This window comes from Anarhichas minor, unplaced genomic scaffold (genome assembly GCF_050575085.1).
Source record: "Anarhichas minor isolate MPS153535 unplaced genomic scaffold, ASM5057508v1 ptg000021l, whole genome shotgun sequence".
NCBI lineage: Eukaryota > Metazoa > Chordata > Actinopteri > Perciformes > Anarhichadidae > Anarhichas > Anarhichas minor.
In genome coordinates, this window is record NW_027466467.1 from 5,897,264 (window position 1) to 5,907,845 (window position 10,582).

Below are 10,582 nucleotides of genomic sequence, written 5' to 3' on the forward strand. Positions count from 1 at the left end.
CCTGTGCTTTACTTTTGCTCAATCATCTGACTGCGACAAGCGAACACACAACACCTCGTTTATGCAGCCTTATAATCATTTACTTTACACATGCTGTGCAGATGTGTCACCTTGTTATCCGTGTAAGTCACCGGGATGTTTTTTTTTTTACAGTGAGAAAATGTTTGTCTGTCCAATCAAAGATTATATAATGTCGTATGTGTTACATGTGTGCATCTGGGTTTATTTAGCATGCACACTGGGTGCTTTAGTAACTATCGTGCTGTCTCTATCAAGGCTGAAGCATCCCCGTTTCCTTCCTCTGCCCTCTTATTCCCTCTGTCAATATAAACTGTTTCATATCTTCCAGGCAGGCCTGTGATGTTGGTCTACTTCCAGCATTTAAACTTTTAAGATCATAATGTTTATGATATACAGCATTTACAGGGCACCCACAGAGCATCTCACTAAACCCATCAAGCTGCCAACATTTGGTTCTCAAGGTGAAGGTCCTTTCATGTCTGATTTACAGCACCTGTATCAGAAGGAGTTTTGAACAGCAAGATATTAAATCTAAAATTCAGCAGAGAATTACAAAGCAGATGCAGCCTGACTTGGTGGAATCCAAAATGAAGCGGGGGTGGAGCTCTGTAAAGCTCTATAATGTGTTCTCTGTGTTTTAATACATATGTGCGGCATGAAAACAGGCATTCATATTTGAGACAGGATTTCACATTGGCCCAGGCAGTCAGTTGCTTTCTTACCGTTGTTTGCCAATAAGTCGTCTTTGTTCTTGGGACAGCGATGACATCAGAGCACCACTGTCTTTAGCTGAGCTAACTGTGTGGTAATTTGTCCCGGGATCTTAAAGCCTCTGTTTTATGAGACGTAAATAAGTTGTTGTTAAACTATAGTTTGGGGATTAGAGGTTTGAAGCTTTAGCATTGACGTGCATCTGCAAGCACTTCATCCAGGTCCCAGTTTGGACCATAATTTGGCACTAATCACCATGTGTGGAATGTCACATGATTCATCCAGAGCTGCATGGCACACATCACCATCCCTTACTGCTCTGCACCCTGTAAAAGACAGATGGTGACAGGCACACCCACCCTGTAACAGCCCAGCTTAATAAGACTCCATAGACAAATACATTCCTCAACTTAGTTGGTTAACCCCGAGGTCCCCGACCATTTAGTGCGTTTCACTCAATGTGATTTTCAATTTGGCTGTTTTGATTATTTTTTTCCCATCGCATTCTGATGCCAATTTCTTTACATTCGTGGACTTCCTTTTAAAACGAGTAATTAACATTTTGCTGAAAGCAGCAGCAGATAATTAGCCGTCCTGCATCATAACTACTTTTTATATAGTAGTCATTAAAGCTAGGGTAGGTCATTTTTAGAAACTTGCAAGAGTACGCTAGATTTAAAAAAACATCTCAAAATTGTTTTTGAGGATTACCAACTCTACATTTCAATTGAGATTTCAGACACTTGCCAATCAACCTCCTTTTGCGTCATCACTGACAGCTGTTGAGTCCCACAAGGGTCATATCCTCATCTCTAAAATGCGGAGCATTGCATTGTGGGATTTTTTCGCAGAAAGTCCATGCCGTGGACCTTGTGGATTTGTTCATGGCACTATATGGTGTATACATTTTCTCACTCAGACTTCAGACATTGAAATGAAACGGCAGACAGTGAATATACTGCAAAATGTGGTAAATAGGGAGTCATTTTGAACACCGCCTGAAATATTCATGGCGCCCAGAGGATGAATCCCAATGACATTGAGTAGGTTTGAAGATGAGTTTTCCTCCAGAGCCGCCATGAGATTCACATTTGTGGTTTTGAGTAAAAAGTTTTGCCATTAAATTCTATCCACACATTGGAATTACTTTGGTGATCCACTGACTTTTCATCAAGACAAAGTCCAATACTTTGTTTATGCCCAAATGCCTGCGTGCTGATACGCAAATGTTAGCCAACGTGCTAAACTAAGGTGTGAACATGGTAAACATATCTGAAAAACTTCACCATGTTGCTTAGTACAGCCACACATGTTTATAATGTAGGGTTTTGTTAGAATATAAAAAGATGAAAATATGATGATGGTAGGTATAGGTGTTTTGATCAATCAAGTAAAACATCTTAAGGTGTTTGAAAAATACTCAAACTTAACCAACTATGTTGTTTAATACGTTCAATAGGCTTTGCTTTAGTCGAGTGGCTGCGAGCCATAATAGAAAACCACCGTTTGAGTGTCAAACGAGAAAGTTATTTTTTATTTGACGTAAACCATGACTTTCTCTTCTTTTTTTTTTTTTGTGATTGTGGGAGTGCAGAAAAGCTGCTGAGACCTCCAAAATGCAATAAATCCATTTCCACTCAGTGCGAGTAATCTTTCAGGTCCATTCTGTTATCCGGCGTCCTCTCAGATAGCCGGCTCTCCTGTGAACGCTTTCATACTCTCACCTCCCTGCCTCGGCTCTGACACTCTCCCCTCCTCAGATTCCATTAAAAATCAGAACTTCAGCTCCTGGGGCTCTGATCAAATACGGTGGCTAATGCATTTTTCCTGCGTTGTGATTTTTTTTTTTTTTTTTTTTCTATGTACCTCATATTTACATATAGATTGAGTATTTATCATTCTGCATTTTAAGGCAGATTCACTGTAGTCCACTTTATTAAACCATGTTGGATTTATGTATATTTAATGAAAAGTTGATGTTGGGAGTGTAATTCTTTGAACAAGAGAGTACACTTGGTATGTGGGTTGAATAGCAATGTGGGTGATGTGAACAACTCAACTTGTAAATCTTCAATTGTTGGTGTGGTTTGGTTAGTTGTCCTTTGCGCCTCTGCGCTCAGTTGATGTATTGTTCCACAAACATGTGATTAAGCATTTAAGTTTCAATCCTCGTTTTTTTTATCCTCCTGTAAAAGCAGATGGAAGTGACATAGGTCATTAGCCACAACACACAAGTCATACAAGCTGAAGCAATTTTACACTGATCCATATCCCCTGAGGTGCCATGCCATCCCGCTTCCACTGGGATGTCGATCGCATAGTCGAGAAAAATAATTACTACCATTAGCACAGTTCCACAGAAAGAAGGTTTGATATTTTGGGAAATACGCTTATTTCCTCTCTAGATTCAAGGATATTCATCATCATTATGCAACACAGGGTTACACAATGAAATGCAATTGTAGCCGATTTGCTAAAAACACAACAAAACAAAAGCAGTAGTGCATTCTTGTAGTGCATTGTTTTTAATTAGCATCAAGAGGAATGTAAACAGCAGCAACAAAACAATGTTTAGGTCTCTGGTCGGGAAAATGTCCGGCAGCTTAACATTTCAAATTTGACATCAGGGATGGATTGAAGTCTTAATTCATCCATCTTGTTTTCATGTATGATCTTTGGGCTGCTGTTTTGAAGCCTCAAGTTCAGCATTTTGGCCATCGGCATCTTGGATTTTTGAAAATTGTTTTTTTTGCAACCAGTGAACGGAAGTGACCATATTCAGACTGCGGAGGAGTGACGTACTGATGCCATGTACGGCTCTGGTAGCAGTAACGACATGTCAATCACAAGGTAGCCACGCCCTAAAGCATACCCTGCTTTATGGGCTATTTGACTCTAAATGGACCATAATTTACTAAATGAACATCATGCTGTATTGAGGAAGACTTGAAACTAGCGATTGAGACTAATAAGCTAATGTTTACAATGTTATGGGGTAATAAATCAAGTGAGAAGTAGAGTCATTTTCTCATACACTTCCATACAATTAGACTTTTTTTTTTGCAACCAGAGGATGGCCAGGAGAGAATGCAAGTTTAATTAAGACACTTCCTAATTGGCTTCAGTTTACAGAACCAGAGGTTTCCGCCTGGTTTGGTCTGGCTGGTCTGAATGGGTGGACGGAAGATGCCGTGGGCGGTGATCGTCTCACGGTGGGCTGCACTTTATCCAATCCCCGCGCTTCCTTGAATTCAAAACAAAAATGTAGCGAAGTAAACTTCCGGCCGCTGCATCTACATGTGCCGCCATTGTTAGGGTGACTCACACCACGGCCCTCCTCTGAAAACCTCTGAGCGGGCTAAACCCCAGAGATCAACACCACTCTGTTATCTGTCTGTTAAGTTCGCAGCTACAGCCAGGAGGTAGTTAGCTTAGCTTGGCCTAAAGACAATATATTGGGAAATTGCTATCCTGGCTCTGTCTAAAGGTAACAAAATCTGTCTACCAGCACAAAAAAAGCAAAAACTTCCTTGAGTCTCCACTGGTTGTGCAGCAACCTCACGGTGATGCCAAGACTCCAGTCACTCACTGCACCCTGCCAAGAAATAGCAGCACACAACCCCCCATATAACCATTAACTGTTTTTAGCACTTTTGTAGAGATTAAACAAATTAAATGTAATGTGTTTGTAGAGTTATGCTAGCTGTTTTACCTTCTTCCCAGTCTTTATGTTAAGCTAAGCTAACTGGCTGCTGGCAGTAGATTCATATAACATACAAACATGAAAGTGGTGTCAATTTTCTCATCCAACACTTGGCAAGAAGGTGAATAAATGTCAGATAAAGTAAGATATATTTTTTGTCCACTAGGATGTATTCAATCAGAAGAAGACAGTATTGTGCATAAAGGGCAATTCTTACACATCGGTCTGATTGTGTATTCATTTTTCCAAGCACACAATCAATATTTGTCTCTTTTTATATTGTGTAAAGTGACTTGATTTATTAGTGTGACCCTATTTCTGTTCTCTAAAACTGAGCCTCAGTGGAATTACTCTGGATTATTCATTAATATGCTGGCCCCTGGGAGGTCTTTAAACTACACAAGACAATTGTAAAATGAGGGGGGAAAAAAACACTAAAATGTGTCTTTTCTGATAAATGTTGTCCAAATCTTTACAAAGGATGTCCTCACTGTGCGCTCGCAGCCCTCCTGGCTGGAGGCCTGAGGAATCTGCAGTTCTTTGTTTGCATGCAGCATCAGGTATGAGTGTGTTAAGAGGACTTTATGGGGGCTTTTATCCTCCAGTCACTGTGGCTTCAGGTTGACAATGGGCTGAAAACCCTGTAGGTTGTGAATAGAGAGGCTACCAAGACAAATGGTGCAATGCAGGCTGGAATGTTAGAAGAAAATGATGAACAATTGGGACCTAATAATGTAGTGCAAACAGAGTAGCAACCTAAAAGCTCAGTTTTGAATTCAGTTTTCAGCACGTAAGGTTTTGGTGTTTCATGTCCAATCCTATAGGTTTAGGTTTGGTTTTGCACCACACATTCAGAGAATATAAGCCTGACTGCCAGAATGAGTTAAGCACCATCCCCACCACCCCTACTCCTCCTTAATGAGACTTTGGATTCAGTTCACTGAGAGGGACAGATGTTCCCTCGGGCCAGATGAACAGAAAACTCAGTGACAGCTGGATTCAGACCAGGTTACCTGCCTTTGATATCAGCAGAACCTTTCCTCTGCAGGTAGCTGGCCTTGGCAGACAATGTGAAGCCAATCAGATGGAGGAACAGCCTTTAATTGTGTCTGATCCCCTGCCAGGACACCTTCTGCAACTTTCCCAGGGTCAGAGCAGACGCAGGACGATCATACTTTTAATGATGGAGCTAGCATAGCTCCAGATGAAAAGTGATTTGTGAAGAGGCCTTCCAATGCGTGATGTCATTTTGAGAGACATGCCGGGATCTGCTGCTCTTCTTCTGGCATAATCCTCTTTTTGACTTTCTTTCTCGTTCATCTTTTTATTACATGAGGGAAATATCTGCAGCACCGTCCCTTGAGCAACATGATTTACTCTTGCTCATACAGTAGAAGCAACAGTCTTCCCAGTGGGGCTGCGCTCCATTATAAACTCAGAGAAGGCTGAAGTTTTGCTGATGAGAAACAGCTGTTGTCTACTCAGTCACAGGAATAGGAAAAATAGCACTTTGGCAACTTTCAACCACCTGCCTGAACATACGTTATTTTCAGCTACAAGCAGCCTGCACATTGAAACACAGAAAAGTGTGCTGTACGACCGCAAAGTCTTACTAATACATACTAGATACTAAGTTTCACTATTACGTCCTCTTTCCTTCCTACAACATGTTCATGTTTTCCACACGGAGTTCTGTGTTTGAATTTAATGGATTGTCCATTTTAATTTCACTGACTTGCCTGCAATGGTTTCCAAGTGGCAGTTTTGCTTTACCGTGTTGTCGTTGAGACATTTCCAAAGCAAACTTTCCAGTCATTAATTCCGTTGCCATGTTGTGCGTGAGGGGTTGCCAGTCCAACCACCTCTATGTGTTATGCTGTAAATAAAGAAGTGTTTGAACATGATCTGATGAAGGAAAATGTTTTGGATACACAGGAAAGGAGACGAGGCATTGCAATCACAGCTGAAGAAAGAATTGCATTCTTTGACATAGCATGTCCTTCACACTCACTCTGCTGCCAAGTTAAGAGCATCTCTGAGAGCATGATTAAAGGTTGCTTATAACTTTTGAGCACAGCACATGCACGTCTTTAAGCAGAGTCCTTCTTCAAAGAAGCATGATGAAGCAAGACTGGAATGCTATTGTTTTATAGGAATGCTGTTTCCTTGCTCTTGGCATTTGACTCCGAAATGAGGACAAGTTGCTATTTCTGGTGGAGTGGGACTGCAAGTCATTGTGCCAGGCTACAATGAGCACAATCCCCTCTGAAGTTGTGACACGTCACAGCGGTTGTTGAGTTCTAACAGAGAACCATGGAAGAGTTCTTACTCTGATATCATTGTTAAAGGAATAGTTTGACATTTTGGGAAATTTGCTTATTGTTTTTTTTTGACTGGAGTTTGATGAGAAGTTTGATACCACTCTGATAACTGTCAGCTGAAGCTTCAACCCGCCGCTGGTTAGCTTATTAGCTTAGCATAAAGACTGGAAACAGGTAAACAACTAGCCTGACTCAAAGTCCACCTACCAGCACCGCTACCCATATACACAGAAGTGCAAAAATAACAATTTGTGGTTTTACAAGGAAGGATGTGAAGTCAATAACCTCTTCATTCAACCACACCTTGTTGTTTTTACCCTTTTCTTTACTGTATTTGTACAGATTAGTTGAGCAAGAATGTGTTTATTAGTGTGCTATATTACCTTAGCTGTTTCTTCCTGTTTACAGTATTTATACTAAGCTAAGCTAACAAGCTGCTGGCTGTAGCTTCCTACTTAGCTAGCCAGCTTTAACGGACAGATGTGAGAGTGGTATGGCTCTTCTCATACAATTGTCATAAATAATTTGAATAACGTATTCCCAAATGATCGAACTATTCCCTTTTTATGCAGAAAAAAAGTGTAATAATGATAATTTCAATTACAGTCCGAGTGACATAGCCTGTAGGCCATTTAAACAGCGACACACTTCCAGTTCCATAACTTATCAGAAACATTAACCAGCCACTGTGAACACAGTGAGCTCATTTATTGGAAGGGTTCTAAAAACACATATCACGGCTTGCTTAAGCATGCAAAAACATTAAAGAGTCCATATTTAGCTCAGTACTTAACCAATGGAGACCCCCGCTCCACTCCTGTCACGTGCAACTCCAAGAGGCTAATTCTGAGTAAACAGGAGAGGGAAATTATTGTTTGTTGCTGTGAAATTGGTTGTATTTTCTTTGGAGCTATACACAGACACAGTTCCTGGCTTGAGACCACGATACAAAGCTGTGTGCGTATAGACAGAGCAGAAAGCACGAGAGGTTGTCCATACAGAGGAGGCTGTGAAGAGGCTTTGCCAGGTGAAGATGTTTGCACTGAATAATTAAATTTACAGTACTGTGTATTCACAAGATTCTTGGCAATTTGAAAACAGTTTTATTTTCTTCTGTGCAACCAATCCTGTGGCTTTTATCTGAAATTACATCTCCTTTTCTGTCTGAAAATGTGCAACATGTTGTATCCGCACATCCTTTTTACGGACTAGGAGATGGTATTTTCTTATATTTCCTCGAGACACTGGCTTTGTCTGCCTTTGCACAGTCTTGACACGTGGAATGCATTGTGTGACATTTGCAACTTTTCCATGGCTTATTGCTTTCTCATTATGGTATGAAGGTTCGCTAGTGTTGGTCTGCTGTCTGCAGCCGCGGTGGTCCTCTTAGCTGGAGACGCGCCGTGTCCCCGCCATTGTCAACCACCATCTCCAGCTTTTCACCCAGAGACGTGGCACCTCTACCTCTTAACAGGCTACGCGTCATCGCTAATCTCTATGCGTGATTCCTCCACAGCCATCTTTGTTCCTCCCTACGCTGCCTCTCGAGAGCAAGAGGCTCCGCGCATTCCAGCAGCGGCTGGTCATTGAGTCGTTTCCATTGAGGTGGGAGAGCATGGGTCCAGCTCTCTGTCTCCGGACTGATGGATGGCCTGTCTCACTTTATCTGAGCAGGACGGACTGGGGCCCAGAGATTGTCACTCCTGACTGCTTTATCAGGTCCTGACTTATTGAGCTGTCATCCTCTTAGAGCGAGGTTCCCAGGCACCTCGTCCAGCCATTCCCCACTCCTGTCTGTCATGCTGCCATCCAGGGACCTTGGCCTGCCTCCCTGCCTGCTTGACTGGCCAGACGCCTGCCTCCCACCCAACCACCCAGGGACAGATACATTAACAAACTTGTCTTGATTCATCAGCTCCATCCTAGGGTGTTTAAGTCTGTTGTAAGAGCCTGTCTTTTGCCAAGTGGTTTTGCCTCCAGATGAGGCGTGGATGTTCTTATTTTAGATATAGATTGGCCTTGAGCGGGGATAAATGACGCTCCTTATGCGATTTCACAAGATATCCACTTGTGTCGTCTCTTCCTTGTCTCGTACACTCAAAAGACATGGTTTTCAAACGCTTTTTAATAGAACCGCTGATATGATTCTTTATGTAGTGTGCACACTACAAACCCGGAATGAAAAACATGTCAATTTTTCAAACGTCTCAAAGGCTGAGCCCATGTTCGAGCTTGCCATGAAACCGCAGCGGAGTTCCTTCCTTATTCTCACTTTGATGAGCCATTGGAGAGCTTGGGGGGGGGGGAGCCAAGTGAAGTCTGGGGCCTCTTGCACATTCTGATGTTTTGTTTCAAACAGAGCAGCTTTTGTTCAACTGTCAGAAAAGGAGCGCTTCACAGTGAGTCGGAGTGTGTTTAGTAACCACATTTGCTTTATGTAATTTTTATATAGATAGCCGTGTGTTTTATACTGTTCCCATGGGTGTCATCGATCAAGAAATGATGGGATTGAGAGTGTGTATGTGCCAGTCTGTATCATTAAGTTGAAATAGTTAACATCCTTTTAGGAAATGCCAGAGGTCGAAAGATATAGAGATTATAGTCTCCAGATCTTACCTCTGTCTCCTCTCTCAGTTAACAAAAACACGCTGGGGGGTTACACTTTAAAGATAGAACTATGAAACTAATTAATATAGTCTCGGTTTGACTACCAGAGCTAGACCAGGCTTAGTCATGTAATTAGATTAAATGTAGCTATATTGCATGTGTGTTTTTTGCTCATATTAGCCGCGTGGCTCAAGGGGCTGCAATTCCGGTCGGCACACCACTTTGGTCCCGACTGAAAAATCTTAACAAGAATCGGAAAGGATTGTCAAACGTATTGTCATTGTCTCTGAAGGATGAACCATAAAGACTCGGGTGGTCTCTTGACTCTTGGCGCAAAATGACGATGATTAAGTGTTCGAAATCTCAATTTATTAAATGTATCATTTACTGTTGAGGTTTTACTTACATAAGGATTTGTGAATGAGAGAGTAATTTTGGCATGACACGGCATTAGTCCTGTATTTTTATCTTTACATGCAGAGACACAATAAACGGTTACCATTCACCTCTGTCTTTCATATTGTTCTCCTGGGAGACACCAACTCCGCTATCTTCAGTACTTTGCATTCATGCTGATTGTGACCATGAAAACTGAGACCACAGGGACTCGTTAAGGCCACTCAGCATTTTTCATCCAGACAGGAGCTCATAGGAGTGCATTCAGAATCATTTCCCCAAGAGGCTTCCATCTTGAGAGTGCAAATGACTGCAAGTTGTAGTGATTGTGTGGTGAATTTTTCTGCTACAGATTGTGCCAAGTGCGTACTCTCCACGAGGGGCGAGAGGTCGCGTCCCCCCCTTCCCCAGTATAACAAAAATGGACATTTTTTCCCCTCATTATTTTTGATGATCAGTTGTCTCTAAAAGCCAAAGCAAAGTGATTTCCCCCCCCCCCCTTAATATTTAGTGTTAACCGACTCCAACACACCCTAAATGGTTACTGAACTCGTCATGCTTCATGTTGGTTGGTAGGTTGGGGATGGGGATTCCATCGAACCCACCAACCTGGTTGGTGCCCCCAAATATCTGACGAAAGATTTCACCATTGGATTGTGTTTATCTGTCCATCCATCCATTCCCTGAAGTGTGCTAATCGGACAATGTGTTGCTGCTTTATCAACCGGCACAATGACGTATCATATATCTAAATTAATGTTTGGACATCTGAGAGCACAAACACAAATTTTTTTTTTCTCATGTCCAGTTCTGTCTGACTATG